Raw genomic sequence first — 17,038 nt, 5'->3', positions numbered from 1 at the left:
AGCGGTGCAGTGGGCGAAAATGGGGACGCTGCCCTAATTTGCATAAACCACGCCCTCGTTTGCATATGCCACACCCCCTTTTTGGGCGCTAGTGTCCCTATTCTGCTGGGAGGTATGTATCTCACCTGGTGGCCACTCAAAATAATTCTGCCCATCCCATTAAGCTCTCCCTGACTACCAACAGCAATACCATACCGTTTTTGGATATAGCCATCTCCATCACCGATGGGAATCTCCATACATCCTAATTCTTTAGGGTTTGTAGAATAACGGACACTACCATGGAGACAGAGAAACAACTCGACATCATGGTTAAAAAATTTGAGGAGAGAGGATACCCCACAAGTGAATTGCTGCAGGCCAAAACGAAAGCATTGTCACAAAATCGCAATGACCTTATAGCCAAAAGTAGTCCCAAAATCAAACCACCCAGTATACCATGGGTTAACGACTACAGCTCAACCAGTCTGGTCACTTCCCGCAAAGCGAAACAGTGGTGGGAAATAATTAAGATTGACCCAGACTTACCTATATTTAAGAACACTAAACTCATGCCCAGTTATAAGTGCGGCCCCAATCTGAGGGACTTACTCATCAAGACGGAAATTACTAATTTTGATGTACAGACACGGACCGCCAGGCCAGGCAAAACAGGTTGCTACAGGTGCTTGGGATGCACTACGTGCAGCTATCTTGTCACTTGCACAGAGATAGCCCACCCATTCTCGGGAAAGAAATTTAAGATAAAATGGCCCCTAACATGCACCACCAATTACGTTATCTATGTTATACATAGGTTGGTAAAACCGACTGTGCGTTCAAAGTCCGAATGGCACAACACCGCAGTGCCATTAGGGCAGCGCTCTTGTCCGGGAAGAGTGAACAACCGGTCGCCCGGCACTTTGCCCGGGCAAAACATAACATGGCCATGTTACGATATAGGATTGTAGATCACATCCCTGCCTCAATACGTGGGGGAGACCGATCCAAAAAACTACTCCAACTGGAGTCCCAGTGGATTTTTAAATTAGACACACTGGCACCCAAAGGCCTCAACGAGACCTTGGGGCTTCACAATTTCCTCTGATCAGTTCACCAGAATTCATTTGATGCCACCCCTTGCAGTCCCATTGACAGATGGTACCCTGCTTTGCTGCCACAACACCCACATACATGGTGTTGTGCCAACACATTAGGTAGCTGGTACACACCCAGCACCAGATTATTGCCCCCAGTACAGATACCCCACAGTCCATGTATGCAGTTACACGTAGTAGCCCTGCTGGTTGTGCTGTCGGCACACTAAGGGTTGATGCCACACATACATGCGTAATATGAAGTTAGAGCTTTACCTACCTTTACCATGTATTATTTCCACCACTAGATGTCAGCACTGTATCACTTGTTGTTTTATTGCTGTGTTGCCGTTTTTTTCACTAATGTTTGCATCCTCATATTTCAGGTGCTGTGTCCTGGATGCTTTTTGCACAAAACTGACATGCTATCCCATGTATGCATTAAATGTTTTTCACACTCTGTATGTGTGCTCTAACGTCTTGTATGCCCTCCACAGCCCGCCCCACGTGACCGCATGTCTGCCCAGCTCTGATGCGCCTGAGGGACGACACTGTCAGTCACGGTGACGTCATCGAGGTGCGATCGATCCCGGAAGCCAGCCCAACGGTCCCCGTGTGTGAGCACAAGCTGCAGGAGGGGGTAAGTACCTGAGCCTTTATATTTCACTGTCACTGTATCATTTGTTGTTACACCGTTTAACTATCCTGACTGAATAAACCAGTCCACTCTTCACCAAATTGAGAGTCCCTGAGTGCCCTTTCCTTCAGAGCATATATATATAGATAGATAGATAGATAGATAGATAGATAGATAGTAGGAAACAGAGCCCCTAGTATGAGATTCCATCACCAAAACCGGTATAAAGAACCAAATAAAAGCCTTTTTCTCATCCGTTGTTAGGGTCGCCGGGTGTCCTCGCCACCCCTGACTCCGTTGTCACCGACTGAAATTGGCGGAGGCGTGCTTAGCTAGGCTTCACCTTTAATAGCCGCGTTCGGCAGAGCCCGTTAGTCAGGCTCCGCCCCCGATGCCACCAGGTCTTATGGATGACAACGCCGCCGCCAAGGTCAAGGATTAACAAGGGGCAAACCTAGCTAAAACCCGGAGGCGAGGACTGACCAGCTCCCGAAGGGGTGATGTAAGGATACCACTACTATAGGGAAATAACAGGAAGCCTGGACAAAAGTATACCAAGGAAAGGATACCCAGGAATTACTAGGGGTCTGAACCCAGGCAGGGTGCAGTCCCAAACACACCAGTGGAACAATACACAGTGCAGCTGATATAATAATGACAGATGACCAGAACCCTAAACAGGGAGCTGCCTATGCATACAGGTGTAACAATACACAAAGCTGACACAATAATAATAAATGACTCTGACTCCCGAACTGGGAAGTGCCAAGGCACACAGGTGTAACAATACACAAAGCTGACACAATACCGACAATAACAACCCAGCACAAAGTAAGAGAATTCCCACTTATCTGAGAGGATGGAATACTGCAGATAATGGGATGATCCACTCGGCTGGAGCTGCACGGGGAGGTAAGGACCAAGACTGGACGAAGAGCTGACAAGGCAGGATAATCACAGCAGGACCTGGAACCAGGAACACTCTGAGAAGCAAGAGCTATAACCGGCGCCAAACAGTCCCATCCCTGCGTTTAAATAGGGACTGGGACAAATGGCTGCCGGAGCTCAGAAATGTCTCCTATTGGCAGCGTGTGAACCCTCCTCCTCCGTACGGCTGCCTGGCGTCCCCCCGTCGCCTAGGCAACCGTTGAAGCCGAGGAGGAGGAGGCGGTGCCTGGATTCCGGCCGCCGAGTGAGCGCCCGGGGAGTGATGCGGGCTAGTGACGCGGCGGCATCTCCTGGTGACGCCGCGGCGCACCAACATGACGCGGCCGCGTCCATGTTGCTTAGCAACATGTACGTCGCGCCGTACAGAGGCCGCCGGAGCAGCGCTAGCGCTGCCCGGCCGGTCTCTAACAGTACCCCCCCCTTGAGGAGGGGTCACCGAACCCTTACAGCCAGGCTTAGAAGGAAATCTTTTAAAGAATTCAGACTTTAATCTGGGAGCATGAAGCAAACTATCGGGCACCCAAGATCTCTCTTCGGCCCCGAAACCTTGCCAGTGAACCAGGAATTTTAATTGGCCCCGAGAAACTTTGGAATCCAAGACCCGTTCGACCAGAAACTCTTCATGGCCCTGAACCATAACTGGCTTACAAGTCTGCCTAAAGTGAGACGATGGCGAGACGGGTTTGAGCAGGGAACAGTGAAAGACATTATTGATTCTTAAGGACCTGGGTAACTGTAGCCTGAAGGCTACTGGATTGATTTGTTTGATAATGTGGAATGGACCAATGAATTTAGGTCCTAGTTTAGGACATTTCTGGCGAATTTTAATATGACGAGTCGACAACCAGACCCTTTGGCCCACCTTAAAACGACATGGTCTCTTGTGTCTATCAAAAAAGACTTTAGACCGTGCTGAGGACTGTCTAAGAGCGAGGTGGACTTTCTTCCAAGCCTTTTTTAAAGCAGACACCACAGCGGAGGGAGAACGAAATTTCTCCCCAGGAATATCGAATGAATTACATTTGGGATGAAAGCCAAAATTGCATAAAAAAGGCGAGCTCTTAGACGCCACATGGTAGGCGTTATTATAGGAAAATTCGGCCAATGGTACCAGATCTGCCCAATTGGTCTGACATTTAGACACAAAGCAACGTAAATATTGCTCTAGAGCTTGGTTGACTCTTTCCGTCTGTCCATTGGACTGTGGATGATATCCGGAAGAGAGACTGACCTGTATCCCTAGACTAGAGCAAAAACATCTCCAAAACCGGGCCACAAACTGGGAACCTCTGTCCGACACTATGTCCACAGGGAGACCGTGAAGCCTGAAGATGTGAATAATGAATAACTGGGCTAACTCCCTGGCAGTGGGGAGTTTAGGCAGAGGAATGAAATGTGCCATCTTACTAAACCTATCTACCGTAACCCAAATGGTAGTAAAATGGGCGGATGAGGGAAGGTCAACAATAAAATCCATGGAAATATGGGACCAAGGTTTTTCCGGAATAGACAAAGGAAGAAGTTGACCCACAGGAGAAGATCGAGAGGACTTATGCTGAGCACAGATGAAGCAAGAGGAAACGAAGTGGGAAACGTCCTGCTTCATGGTGGGCCACCAAACTGCTCGGGACAGATGTTCCAGGGTTTTGGTGATTCCTAGATGACCAGTGACTTTACTGGAGTGAAAATCTCTGAGGACCCGTTCTCGAAGGTTCTTGGGCACAAAAAGACGATCCTGAGGAGTGTCCTGAGGAGCTGAGGATTGAGAGTCAAGAATACGAGAAGCCAAATCTTGGGTCAATCCTGCCATGATGATCGAGGACGGAACTATGGGAGTTTCATCCATTTGACCACTTTGAGTGGTTAAAAAACTCCGGGAAAGCGCATCTGCTTTGGTGTTCTTAGGACCAGGTCTAAAGGTGATGATGAATCGAAACCTAGTAAAAAACAAGGCCCATCGCGCTTGTCGCGGATTCAAACGTTTAGCCGACTCGATATAGGCCAAGTTTTTATGGTCCGTAAGTACCGTTATGGTATGCCTCGCTCCTTCCAGCCAATGCCGCCACTCCTCAAAAGCCCATTTGATGGCCAAAAGTTCCCGATTACCCACGTCATAGTTCTTTTCTGCTGCCGAAAATTTGCGAGAAAAGTACGCACATGGATGAACTTTTTGGTCATACTCACTCTTCTGAGAGAGGACCGCCCCAGCCCCTATATCCGAGGCATCGACCTCTATCAAGAATGGACTCCTGGGATCAGGGTGATGGAGAATGGGAGCTGAACAAAAAGCACTCTTTAACTTCTTGAATGATTCCATGGCCTGCGGGGACCAATTCTGGGGATCCGACCCTTTACGGGTCAACTCGACGATGGGAGCCACAATATCAGAAAAGGACCGAATGAACTTCCGATAGTAATTGGCAAACCCCAGGAATCTTTGAACCGCCTTAAGGTTGGAAGGCCGAGCCCAAGACAGGATGGCCTGCACTTTACATGGATCCATAGAGAAGCCTTTGGGTGAGATAATATAGCCAAGAAAAGAGATCTGAGGAACTTCGAATTCACACTTCTCTAACTTGGCGTACAACTGATTCTCCCGCAGTTTTTGCAAGACCATGCGGACATGTTGCCGATGCTCAGAAAGATTTTTAGAAAAAATCAGAATATCATCAAGATATACAACTGCAAATAAGCCCAGGAACGGACGAAGCACCTCGTTAATAAAATCCTGAAACACTGCGGGAGCATTGGCCAACCCAAAAGGCATCACCAGATATTCATAGTGGCCTGAGTGGGTATTGAAAGCTGTCTTCCACTCGTCTCCCTGTCGAATTCTGATGAGATTGTAGGCTCCCCGCAAGTCAATTTTGGAAAAAACAATAGCCTCTCGAATCTGATCAAACAAAACAGAAATGAGAGGCAATGGGTAAGAATTTTTTATGGTGATCTTGTTTAAAGCTCTGTAGTCAATACATGGGCGTAATGATCCATCCTTCTTCTCTACAAAGAAAAAACCCGCCCCCACGGGGGACTTAGAAGGACGGATAAAACCCCTTTCGAGACTCTCTTTGATATACAGGTCCATGGCCTGTGATTCTGGACCCGAAAGGGCATACAATCTTCCCTTGGGAAGTCTAGATTTGGGGACGAGATCAATGGCGCAGTCAAAAGGCCGATGTGGAGGTAATGTTTCAGCCTCTTTTTTGGAAAATACATCTGAATAATCCCTATAAGAGAGGGGTAACGAAGGAGAGACCAGGCGAGTAACCCGGAGGGGTAACGAAAGACATTTATCAATACAACAAGACCCCCATTGAGTGATCTCTCCTGAAGCCCAATCTATACAGGGATTATGTTCCCGTAACCACGGCAAACCTAAGACTAATGGAGCCCAGGGACATTGGAAGAGATAAAAAGAAATCTCCTCAGAATGCAGCGCTCCCACTGAGAGTCTTACAGGAGGAGTGTGTGAGGTAACACTGCCATTGGAGAGCGGGAGACCGTCCAGACCACAAACAGAAAGGGTGCTCCCAAGGGGAAGGGGATCGAACCCTAGCGAGTTGGCCAAGTGAACATCCATAAAATTACCGGCCGCGCCGCAATCCAAAAAGGCAGGAACCTCAAACACCTGACCACCAAAGGAAACAGTAACTTGCATGATAATCGAGTCTATGGGGTTAAAGCGAGATAGGCCCAAGTGAATCCCCCCGAATTCACCTAGGCCCTGTCTTTTCCCGCCTTCAAGGGACAAACCAAAGCACGATGACCCTGTCCCCCACAATAAAGGCATAAACCCTTGAGCCTCCTGCGATTCTTTTCAGAGGTAGAAAGACGGGTTGCTCCTATCTGCATGGGTTCTTCTCTGGTAACCTCCGAAGAATCCCCAGAGGCAGATGAGGGGAGCACCCCCGACTCTCTTTCTCTTTGGCGTTCCCGAAAGCGCCGGTCTACACGAATGGACAATTGCATGATCTCATCCAGAGAAGTGGGAGTGGGGTAATGAACCAGAGCATCCTTGAGATATTCTGCCAGACCAATCCTAAACTGACTACGTAACGCTGGATCATTCCAGCCTGAATCTATGGCCCATTTCCTAAAATGGGTACAATAAACCTCGGCAGTTCCTGGCCCCTGCCGCAGTGCACGGAGATTAGCTTCAGCAGATGCGGCCCTATCTGGGTCGTCATACAATAGCCCCATTGCCTTAAAAAAGGAATTAACCGAGGAGAGAGCCTCATCTGTAGCAGGTAGGCCGAACGCCCACGTCTGAGGATCCCCCTGGAGGAGAGAAATAATAATACCCACACGTTGGGCCTCAGAGCCAGAGGACAGCGGTCTGAGCCTAAAATATAGCTTACAGGCCTCCCTGAAGTTATAAAATTGCAGACGATCCCCAGAGAAGCGATCTGGGAGATTAATCTTTGGTTCAGGGTTTCTTGCGGAGGATAAGGCCCCATGTACCCTCTCCTCATGTGTGTTAACCCTGAGTGTAAGCTCCTGCAATCTTTGGGTAATAGTGTGCATTTGACCCACCAAATTGTGGGTTGCGGCCTGTTGGGCAGGGTCCATGGCTGATCACCGGGACTCCCTGAGTAGTGTGTTTGGGCCGGTTATAATGTTAGGGTCGCCGGGTGTCCTCGCCACCCCTGACTCCGTTGTCACCGACTGAAATTGGCGGAGGCGTGCTTAGCTAGGCTTCACCTTTAATAGCCGCGTTCGGCAGAGCCCGTTAGTCAGGCTCCGCCCCCGATGCCACCAGGTCTTATGGATGACAACGCCGCCGCCAAGGTCAAGGATTAACAAGGGGCAAACCTAGCTAAAACCCGGAGGCGAGGACTGACCAGCTCCCGAAGGGGTGATGTAAGGATACCACTACTATAGGGAAATAACAGGAAGCCTGGACAAAAGTATACCAAGGAAAGGATACCCAGGAATTACTAGGGGTCTGAACCCAGGCAGGGTGCAGTCCCAAACACACCAGTGGAACAATACACAGTGCAGCTGATATAATAATGACAGATGACCAGAACCCTAAACAGGGAGCTGCCTATGCATACAGGTGTAACAATACACAAAGCTGACACAATAATAATAAATGACTCTGACTCCCGAACTGGGAAGTGCCAAGGCACACAGGTGTAACAATACACAAAGCTGACACAATACCGACAATAACAACCCAGCACAAAGTAAGAGAATTCCCACTTATCTGAGAGGATGGAATACTGCAGATAATGGGATGATCCACTCGGCTGGAGCTGCACGGGGAGGTAAGGACCAAGACTGGACGAAGAGCTGACAAGGCAGGATAATCACAGCAGGACCTGGAACCAGGAACACTCTGAGAAGCAAGAGCTATAACCGGCGCCAAACAGTCCCATCCCTGCGTTTAAATAGGGACTGGGACAAATGGCTGCCGGAGCTCAGAAATGTCTCCTATTGGCAGCGTGTGAACCCTCCTCCTCCGTACGGCTGCCTGGCGTCCCCCCGTCGCCTAGGCAACCGTTGAAGCCGAGGAGGAGGAGGCGGTGCCTGGATTCCGGCCGCCGAGTGAGCGCCCGGGGAGTGATGCGGGCTAGTGACGCGGCGGCATCTCCTGGTGACGCCGCGGCGCACCAACATGACGCGGCCGCGTCCATGTTGCTTAGCAACATGTACGTCGCGCCGTACAGAGGCCGCCGGAGCAGCGCTAGCGCTGCCCGGCCGGTCTCTAACATCCGTATAGAGTCAATTCGGTTCAACAAGTACAAGGAATAAACCAACGCGTTTCGTCGTAAACGACTAGGGCGTGGAGGGAGAATAAAAGTGTGCCGAACAGACGTGGTGCTGCGTTTCAGTGTCCATGTCAACTGTATTAACATTCGGCTAAAAAAAACCTGTGAAAAACCACATGTCGACCTTTTGACTGTCGACCTTGCCCATGTCATCCTAATGCTTAGGTCGACCTAATGACCTGTCGACATAGACCCATGTCGACCTTTCTGCATGTCAACCTAATGGTGTCGACCCAATGCTTGTGGACCAACTTCTTGTAGACCTAATGATCCATACCCGTTAGTTGTTTATTATCTCTTCTCTTAACGTGCCACAAGTTTTTTGTTTTTTTGCTAAATTGATGTAACAAACATTTCTACCATCTAATATGCCTTTACAGTATAAATAAAGTGAATTTACTTGGATACTTTAACGCATGCATGTCCAAACTATGGCCCCCCAGCTGTTGTGAATATACAAGTCCCATCATGTCTTGCTCCAGTTTTGCTATTAGGGAATGTAAAAACTATGGCAAGGCATGCTAGGATTTGTAGGCATGTCCAAACTATGGAGGGCCCTAGTTTGGACATGCCTGCTTTAACGGGTCAGTGAAACTTTCATGTGACCAGAAGTTCCGTCTCTGTGCCGAGTCCCCGAGCACACCATGGTGACATAGCACTTGCTGAGAAGTGCCTCCAGAGTGGCCGGCATGGCGTGCACACCTGATGGCACGTGGTTAGTACAGGACTGTCCTGATTAGACTTGGGGGTGGGGTTTGATGCTATTTTTGCACGGCTTTGTGTAGTGTATGTCATGTGTCCCTGAAGATGAGGTTAACGTTGTTGGAATTAATATCAATGAGTTGGATGTAACTGTGAACATTTTAACAAAAATGATCATCTTAGCAGCTCTTCCAACACACCCATGAGGTGGCTGCTAGGTGTCGTTTTTTTTTGTGGGGTGTCGCCAGTAGCCATAATCCCCAGCTTTTGCGTCAGTGACGCCACTGTCAGGTAGAGCTGCATCTAATGAATGCCGGATTGTTTCCTCCCTTTTATCATTTTCCTTTTCCTAATTTCTGGAAGTAGTTTAAATGTTCCAGGGGGAAATTTACTAAGATGTGTATTCTACTTCACATGTGATGTTGCTATGAGCAACCAATCAATCCTGTCTACTATCTTCTAGGCTGCATCTAATAAATCTGGATCCAGTCGCCTTCGTTTGTTGGTGATATGTGGTTCCAACGGCTCATGGCATTTCCTTTTCCGATTTTCTGGAAGTGGTGTAAACTTTCCAGTTTCTATGCTGCAGCAAATTAAATCTGGATCCAGTCGCCTCCGTTTGTTGGCGATTTGTGGTTCCAACGGTTCATGGCATTTCCTTTTCCGATTTTCTGGAAGTGGTGTAAATTTTCCAGTTTCTATGCTGCAGCAAATTAAATCTGGATCCAGTCGCCTCCGTTTGTTGGTGATTTGTGGTTCCAACGGTTCATGGCATTTCCTTTTCCTAGTTTTAGGAAATGGCGTGAATTTTTCATCTTCCAGGCACTTTATGAGATGTTGCCTCATTAATGGCACATTGTAGGTGCAGCTGGAGATATTGCCAGTGAACAATATTTCTACAACATTTGCTATAGCATATATACCACAATCCATTGTGCTCTTCCCCTGTTTATCTGCATTCATAATTCGCAAATGCCTCTGCTCCTCTGGAACATTACAATAGAAGGCATACAGATGATTGTTGTAAGAGTCGCCAAACTTAAATGTATCACTATCCACAATGTAGATCTTTCCATCCACAAAATATGATACGAATGCGTGAGATCCCTTGACATCATAATACACTACATGAATCTGCACTGCTGGCTCAGACAGGGGAGTGAAGGAGCTAGCAAATCCTTTTGCCAAATCTTGCAGGCCATTGACCTTAAATTGTTTGCGCAATATGCACTGAGCAGCATCTAAAATCCTGAGATTGACACCTCTGGTGCCTTCCAGGCGGAGCCTGTCACTTTGAAACAGCCCTAAATAAGGCTGCCACATGTTATTGAAATGAGAAAACGCGTATGTATATCTACACAGATATGAATCAACCACACAGCTCACTCTCATCAAATTACTGATTGTGCTTCACCAAGCACAGCCTTTTTTATGACCTCTGAGTGACATCACAAAGGCTGCCTGTGACATCATCAGCCTCACTGTGCCTGTGACATCATCAGCCTCACTGTGCCTGTGACATCATCAGCCTCACTGTGCCTGTGACATCATCAGCCTCACTGTGCCTGTGACATCATCAGCCTCACTGTGCCTGTGACATCATCAGCCTCACTGTGCCTGTGACATCATCAGCCTCACTGTGCCTGTGACATCATCAGCCTCACTGTGCCTACATTCCACTACTGAATGTAATCATTTGTGATTTATTATAAAGTTTATTTACCAGGGCTAGAAAGGGCACAGGGTAATGGCCATCCCCCACTAGCATGCAGGAATAGCCAATCATTATTTTGTGGGTAAGACAAACTGAGGAGGAGGCTGAGACATATGAAAAGGAGCAATGATCGATAAGAAGATGAGAGGAAAGGAGGGGGCTACAGGTGAAGGGATGCAATGAGAAGAAAGAAAGGGAGAGAAAGAAGAGAGATGTAAATATAGGCCACGGCTACGCAGCAGCTGTGGGGGCCACATGTTAAACACTCCTGATGTAGGCCAAACCAGAGCTTTGCAGAGGGTAGGGTGATATTTAGCCACCCATCTTGTCATTGTTAGCTCAGAGATAGAAGGGGGCATGCTGTGAGGCCAGGCCCCCCTGACTTGTTGCACACTCCTGTAAGTCCTGGCACCCTTTTTTGCGCATGTACACTGAAAGGGCAGGGCTGCAAGCAATCTGTCCACGGCCATTACTATGTTGTTTAGTAAGGCAGTTTATTCACTTTATGTTCCAAGATAAGATAGAAGAATTGAGGAGGATTTTCACAATATGTCTTAAAGTAGCCTTGTGGTAGCTACAGTAGTAAGCACTGTCCAGATATTCCATATAAAGAACATTATTGCTCTTCCAGCTCGCAGACTGTGCTATACTCATTATGACGACCACTCAGTCCTCAAGCACAGTACTTGTGGGTTGACTTGAGTTTTGTCTCCTTGTATGTTGGTATTGCCCATGGCACAGTCTCGCTGCTTATCTGGGTTCAAACAGACAGAACCTTTGAGGCAATTGGCAATATGCCTATGGAACAGTTGTGAATGCCCTCATGCAAAAAAAATCATTGCACATATTTTTGTAGCTGCCCATCATAAAAATAGTATCACACTAGTTATACTTGCAATTTATCTTCCGCTTACTCATTATGTCTAATGACACACAGCTCACAAGTGTCCATCATCAACTGTGGTAGAAGGCAAGAGAACGGAGACATTTTCACAAGTTTTAGGAGCCCATTTATTAATGTGTACTGGCAGTTATTAGCTGCAAAAACTAAGTATCCCCCCCTCGACTAAATGTCATAGATACCTCCTGCTCCATTCTGCCTGCAGCAGCATCTTCCCATAGGATTCTCTGGGGGAGTGCGATGGCATAACTCACAACATGACCCATTCCAGGAGGGACAAGATGCTCTGTTTCTGGACATTAAGTTTGCAGTTGCAGAGTTGCAGGGCTGCAGCACAGTCCAAAATTCAGATAGGGGTGACCCACCAACTGCACCCTAAACAGCACAGTCCAGACTCACTGGGAGGTAGGGTTGCCACCTCTCCTGGATTTCCGGGATTCTCCCGTTTTTGGTGGCAACTCTCCAGGAGGCTTTACCAGTCTCCCGGATTCTGGGATTCTCCCAGAATCCGGGTGTCTAAAAAAGCCTCCGGCGCCTCTCCCAAGTGGCCAGTACCGTACCGAGCCACCCTGCAGTCTGCCTCACGTCTTCGTCCTGCAGGCCCGCCGCCCGGCACCCTCCTCTCTGCTCCGGCAGGCCTCCTCTCAGGAGCCCCTGGTCCTCCATCCTGCTGTCTGCTGCCAGAAGCCCTGCCCAGCCCCTTACAGCCAGCCAGCGGGTGAATAATAAGGAGGCAGTGTGTGTATATAAGCACCTTTTTTTTCACTTCAAAGTTCCTGAGAGTGCCGCCTGATCTATCCATTTATATATATATATATATGTATATATACACACACACACACTCACACACTGCCTCCTTTTATTTATATATATATATATATATATATAAATTCACACTCAATCCAATCCAATACCCAATCCACGTAGCAGGCCGATAGAGAAAAGAAGGACCAGCACTCGTTTGTAGATGAAGAAAGGTGGTTTGTATTTCCAGGATAAGCATGTTTAAACAAACAATAAAGACAGCTGACCCAACAGCCGTTTCAAGCAAGAGGTCCTGATTTTCGTCAGGGGTCACCCTAACTGCTCACCTATAAGCACAGTCTGCTGTGAGCTTTAGACCAGATAGCACGCCTGGAATCAAGCATTGATGTGATAGCTATGTGTATTGTAGCCATTTTGAGCGATAGTGTTAGGACCTGCAGAAAAGTGGGGTCCTGTGAAGGGGGCTGCAGGCTTAAATGCAATTCATGAACCAAATCTCCACTATTTATTATCAGTTAATTTAGTGTGTGCAGAGCCCCTACAATGTCTGTTTAAACAATGTGGTCACAAGCCATAGGGCACCCCAAAACTAGGAAAGGTGAGTGCTGATGTTTAGTGTTTAGTGTCACCTGCCTAAGGTTCATAAGAACCCTACTAAGCCTCTAGGCAGGCCAATTGTGGCAGGAGTTGGTTCATTAACCTCGAGGGTTTCTGAATACGTGGATTCATATATAAAAGTTTATGATCCTCTTATCAGTACATATATTCGAGATTCCACACATCTGTTGCAAATTCTGGAACCTATAAAATGGCAATCTGAGTACAACTTTGCTACAATTGATGTGCAGGCGCTGTATACCAGCATACCGCACGAAAAAGGTATTCAGTCAATCGACACACGTCTTAGACTCGACCCTAAAATACATTCGATGAGTTTATGTTGCACCTTAATGTGAATGAATACAATCTGCAGTTCACTTCTAACTTCCAGAAAAAAAGTATTGAATTTCTCGATGTTTTGATGAGTGTTGAGAACTTTCCAGCTACCGATACGATAGAAACATCGACATTCTTTAAGTCAGTAGACTCCAACAACTACCTTGATTACCGCAGCTGCCATTATGGCCCCTGGAAGGATAATATTCCATTCTCCCAGTTTCTAAGACTGCGGAGGAATTGCTCTAATGTTAATACCTTTGAAAATCAAGCGTCCACCTATGTCGAAAGATTCAGGGAGAAAGGTTACCCAGAGAGTATCATTAATGGGGCTCTGGTTAGAGCTAGAAATCTGGACAGGAGTAGACTACTTATCACCAAGAATGAACTAACCAGTACACATCAATCATCTGAGAATACGTCTCTGAATGACCTGATGTTCATTACTCAATATAATAATGCAGAGAAAGAAATCAATCAGATTTTTAAAAAACACTGGAATGTGTTAAAGCTCGACCCCATCCTTGCTGACTATTTACCACCCGCCCCTAAAATAGTGTATAGACGGGCCAAAACTATTAAATCTTTGGTTTCTAAAAGCCAGTTAGAAACCCTGCCCTCTCGCGTATCCAGTAACACTTTTCTTTCATTAAAAGGGTGTTTCCCATGCAACAGTTGTAAAGTTTGTCCATTTATCAACAAGGGCTGTAATGTATGGGATTCCGAGTATAAGATTAAAGATTTCATTAACTGCAATTCCACGCACATAGTATATCTTTTAAAATGTGGTTGTGGATTCAAGTACGTGGGCAAAACTAAAAGGTGCCTTAAAACCAGAATTTTAGAAGATGTAAGAAATATAAAACATGGAGTGACGAACCATAGCGTCTCACGTCATTTGAAAGGTATAGAAAAAATACATCCAGCTAAGAGAGGAGGGGATATTGATAAATTTCTTTTGAGACGCGAAACATCATGGATTTTGACCCTTAATACTCTCGCCCCCGCTGGTCTCAATGAAGGATATGAGATCACTCCGTTTTTAAACCAATAGTACATTTACCAGTAAGAGAAATGCTGATACATTAATCCTCTATTGGTTTTTGCTTACTGTTTTATATATATATTTTTGATACTCTTTTGACTTTTTTATGATATGTTTATTGGTTTCATGTTTATAATATTTTACTATGTGAAAATGTCTGTATAATGTTTTGAAGGTTGTCCAGCTGTAAAGTGAGCTTCTGTTTGTCGGCATGATAATTCTATATGCCGTCTCGTGTAATGAGTGTTTACGCCGTATGTAGTGAGCGTGGATTATATGTAACATCTTACCGGTAACATCTAAGTCTTGATTTACTTATCAGACTGGCCAAAAATATCCAACAGGAACCATGGCTGTCAGCCTGGTCCTCTGATAGGCTATTATCAGCCGAGCCTCTATGCCTGTGATTGACAGCACCTCACTATATAAAGATATTGTACGTAAGCAGTGGCCACGCCCTCTGACGAAGTCCGCAGTGACGAAACGCGTCAAGACGTGGCCTGCTACGTACCCCTTGTCACTCACCGGACGGCTGCTCTGTTCTTCGGGATTCCCTGTCTATGCGACGCAATCCAGCGTGCGCACCTGCAACGCCCCGATAGACATCAGCACGGATCGTGTGAGCTGTTATTGCCTATTTGATTGTGTTTTAAACCTTGTGGTAACCAGCCCACAGAGTTTTTATGATAGGTACGAGCATTATCGTGAAGTACCCTGGAGTTTGTCACTCCTTATTTTCTAAAATAAAATCTCTTTTAATGCACCAGGAAGCGCCCTCTTCCTTTCTTCTGTTCTACATATATATATATATATATATATATATATATATATATATATATATATATAGCAGGTGGTGGCGAGCCGGCACTCCTATTATGGGTCCTGTGGCCCCGGTGCCCGTAGGTAGAAATAGAGATACTGGAATAAGACGACGGCACTCGTAGGACTTTCAAACAAACTGGTGTATTCACAAAATAATGACCAACGTTTCGAGGTGCTTACACCCCTTTGTCAAGGTACAAACTGGTGGGAAAAACTGCTCTGCACCTGATAGGCTCTGTGGATCTACATAGAAGCCCATGTTATGAATTTAACATGAGAGTCTATGAATTCATTCATATAGCCAAATTCGGCTGAAGTTGCCATTCGTAAAAACGTCAATTCAGCCAAACTCTGCAGATTGTAAATTAGCCAAGCACTGGGTCTCGGCTGTATTTAACATTGAATGGGTATGAATGGGTGCCCCCTTAAGGCCCCCATACACTAGGCGATTTGGGCATGATTTCATCCGATTCGGAGGAATCGGCCCAAATCGCACATGTAGATATCCCGTCCGACCCGATGCGCGGTCCCATGCGCATCGGAGTCGGGAGGTCGGAGGAGCTGCACATAAGATTAGCTAAATCTTATGTGCAGCCCGGAGCCATGTGGGCGTTTGATGGCAGCGGGCGGGAGATGCCAGGCAGAGGAGGAAGCTTCTGCCATCAGGTACTGGGAACACAAGCCGGGTGGAGGGAGCAACGCGGGCTGCGCAGGGAGCCGCTGCCTTCAATGGGAGCAGGGGGGCTGCGCAGGGAGCGGGGCAGGAGGAGACGCTGCCCGGCTGCTGGGCAGGGCAGGAGCAGAGCACTTAAAAAAAGAAAAGCCCATACAAAGAATAGGAAGCCATTGATTGGCTGAGACCTCTCTCAGCCAATCATCGATCAGTGGCTGCCCATTCATTTGTATGGGCTTTTTTTTTAAGTGCTCTCCTACCGCCCTGCCCGGCAGCCGGGCAGCGTCTTCTCCTGCCCAACTTCCTGCACAGCCCCCTGCTCCCGCTGAAGGAAGCGGCTCCCTGCGCAGCCCAAGTTGCTCCCTTCACCTGGCTTGCATAGATCTATATGTGCAATATATAGATGACCTCTTCCTGCTTTGGAAAGGTCCCCTAGCTCCTCTAGCAGAGTTGGTGGCCACTCAAAATATTTCTGCCCATCCCATTAAGCTCTCCCTGACTACCAACAGCAATACCATACCGTTTTTGGATATAGCCATCTCCATCACCGATGGGAATCTCCATACATCCCTCTTCGTGAAACCAACAGATCGCAATAACCTGTTGAGACATGATAGTTTTCACCCCCATAATACTGTCAAAAGTCTGCCCTATTCTCAATTCCTTAGGGTTTGTAGAATAACGGACACTACCATGGAGACAGAGAAACAACTCGATATCATGGTTAAAAAATTTGAGGAGAGAGGATACCCCACAAGTGAATTGCAAACGAAAGCATTGTCACAAAATCGCAATGACCTTATAGCCAAAAGTAGTCCCAAAATCAAACCACCCAGTATACCATGGGTTAACGACTACAGCTCAACCAGTCTGGTCACTTCCCGCAAAGCGAAACAGTGGTGGGAAATAATTAAGACTGACCCAGACTTACCTATATTTAAGAACACTAAACTCATGCCCAGTTATAAGTGCGGCCCCAATCTGAGGGACTTACTCATCAAGATGGAAATTACTAATTTTGATGTACAGACACGGACCGCCAGGC

General features: G+C 47.0%; 1 long non-coding RNA gene across 18 annotated transcripts in view; it reads left to right on the top strand.

Annotated features, from left to right (window-relative positions):
- LOC146080110 (uncharacterized) overlaps window positions 1-17,038 on the top strand; it is a 180,916-nt gene that overhangs the window by 75,690 nt on the left and 88,188 nt on the right. For 17 of the 18 annotated variants that reach the window (XR_014474823.1, XR_014474820.1, XR_014474824.1 and 14 more), the window contains one exon: window positions 1,574-1,716. The exons of the other annotated variant lie outside the window; for it this stretch is intronic. This is a non-coding gene — a long non-coding RNA (uncharacterized LOC146080110). The remainder of the gene's footprint in view (window positions 1-1,573; window positions 1,717-17,038) is intronic. 18 annotated transcript variants of the gene reach the window in all.

This window comes from Crinia signifera, chromosome 5 (assembly GCF_055691185.1).
Source record: "Crinia signifera chromosome 5, ASM5569118v1, whole genome shotgun sequence".
Classification (NCBI taxonomy): Eukaryota; Metazoa; Chordata; class Amphibia; order Anura; family Myobatrachidae; genus Crinia; species Crinia signifera.
Note: the sequence above shows the minus strand (reverse complement) of the source record. Positions and strands in the feature narration are given on the sequence as shown.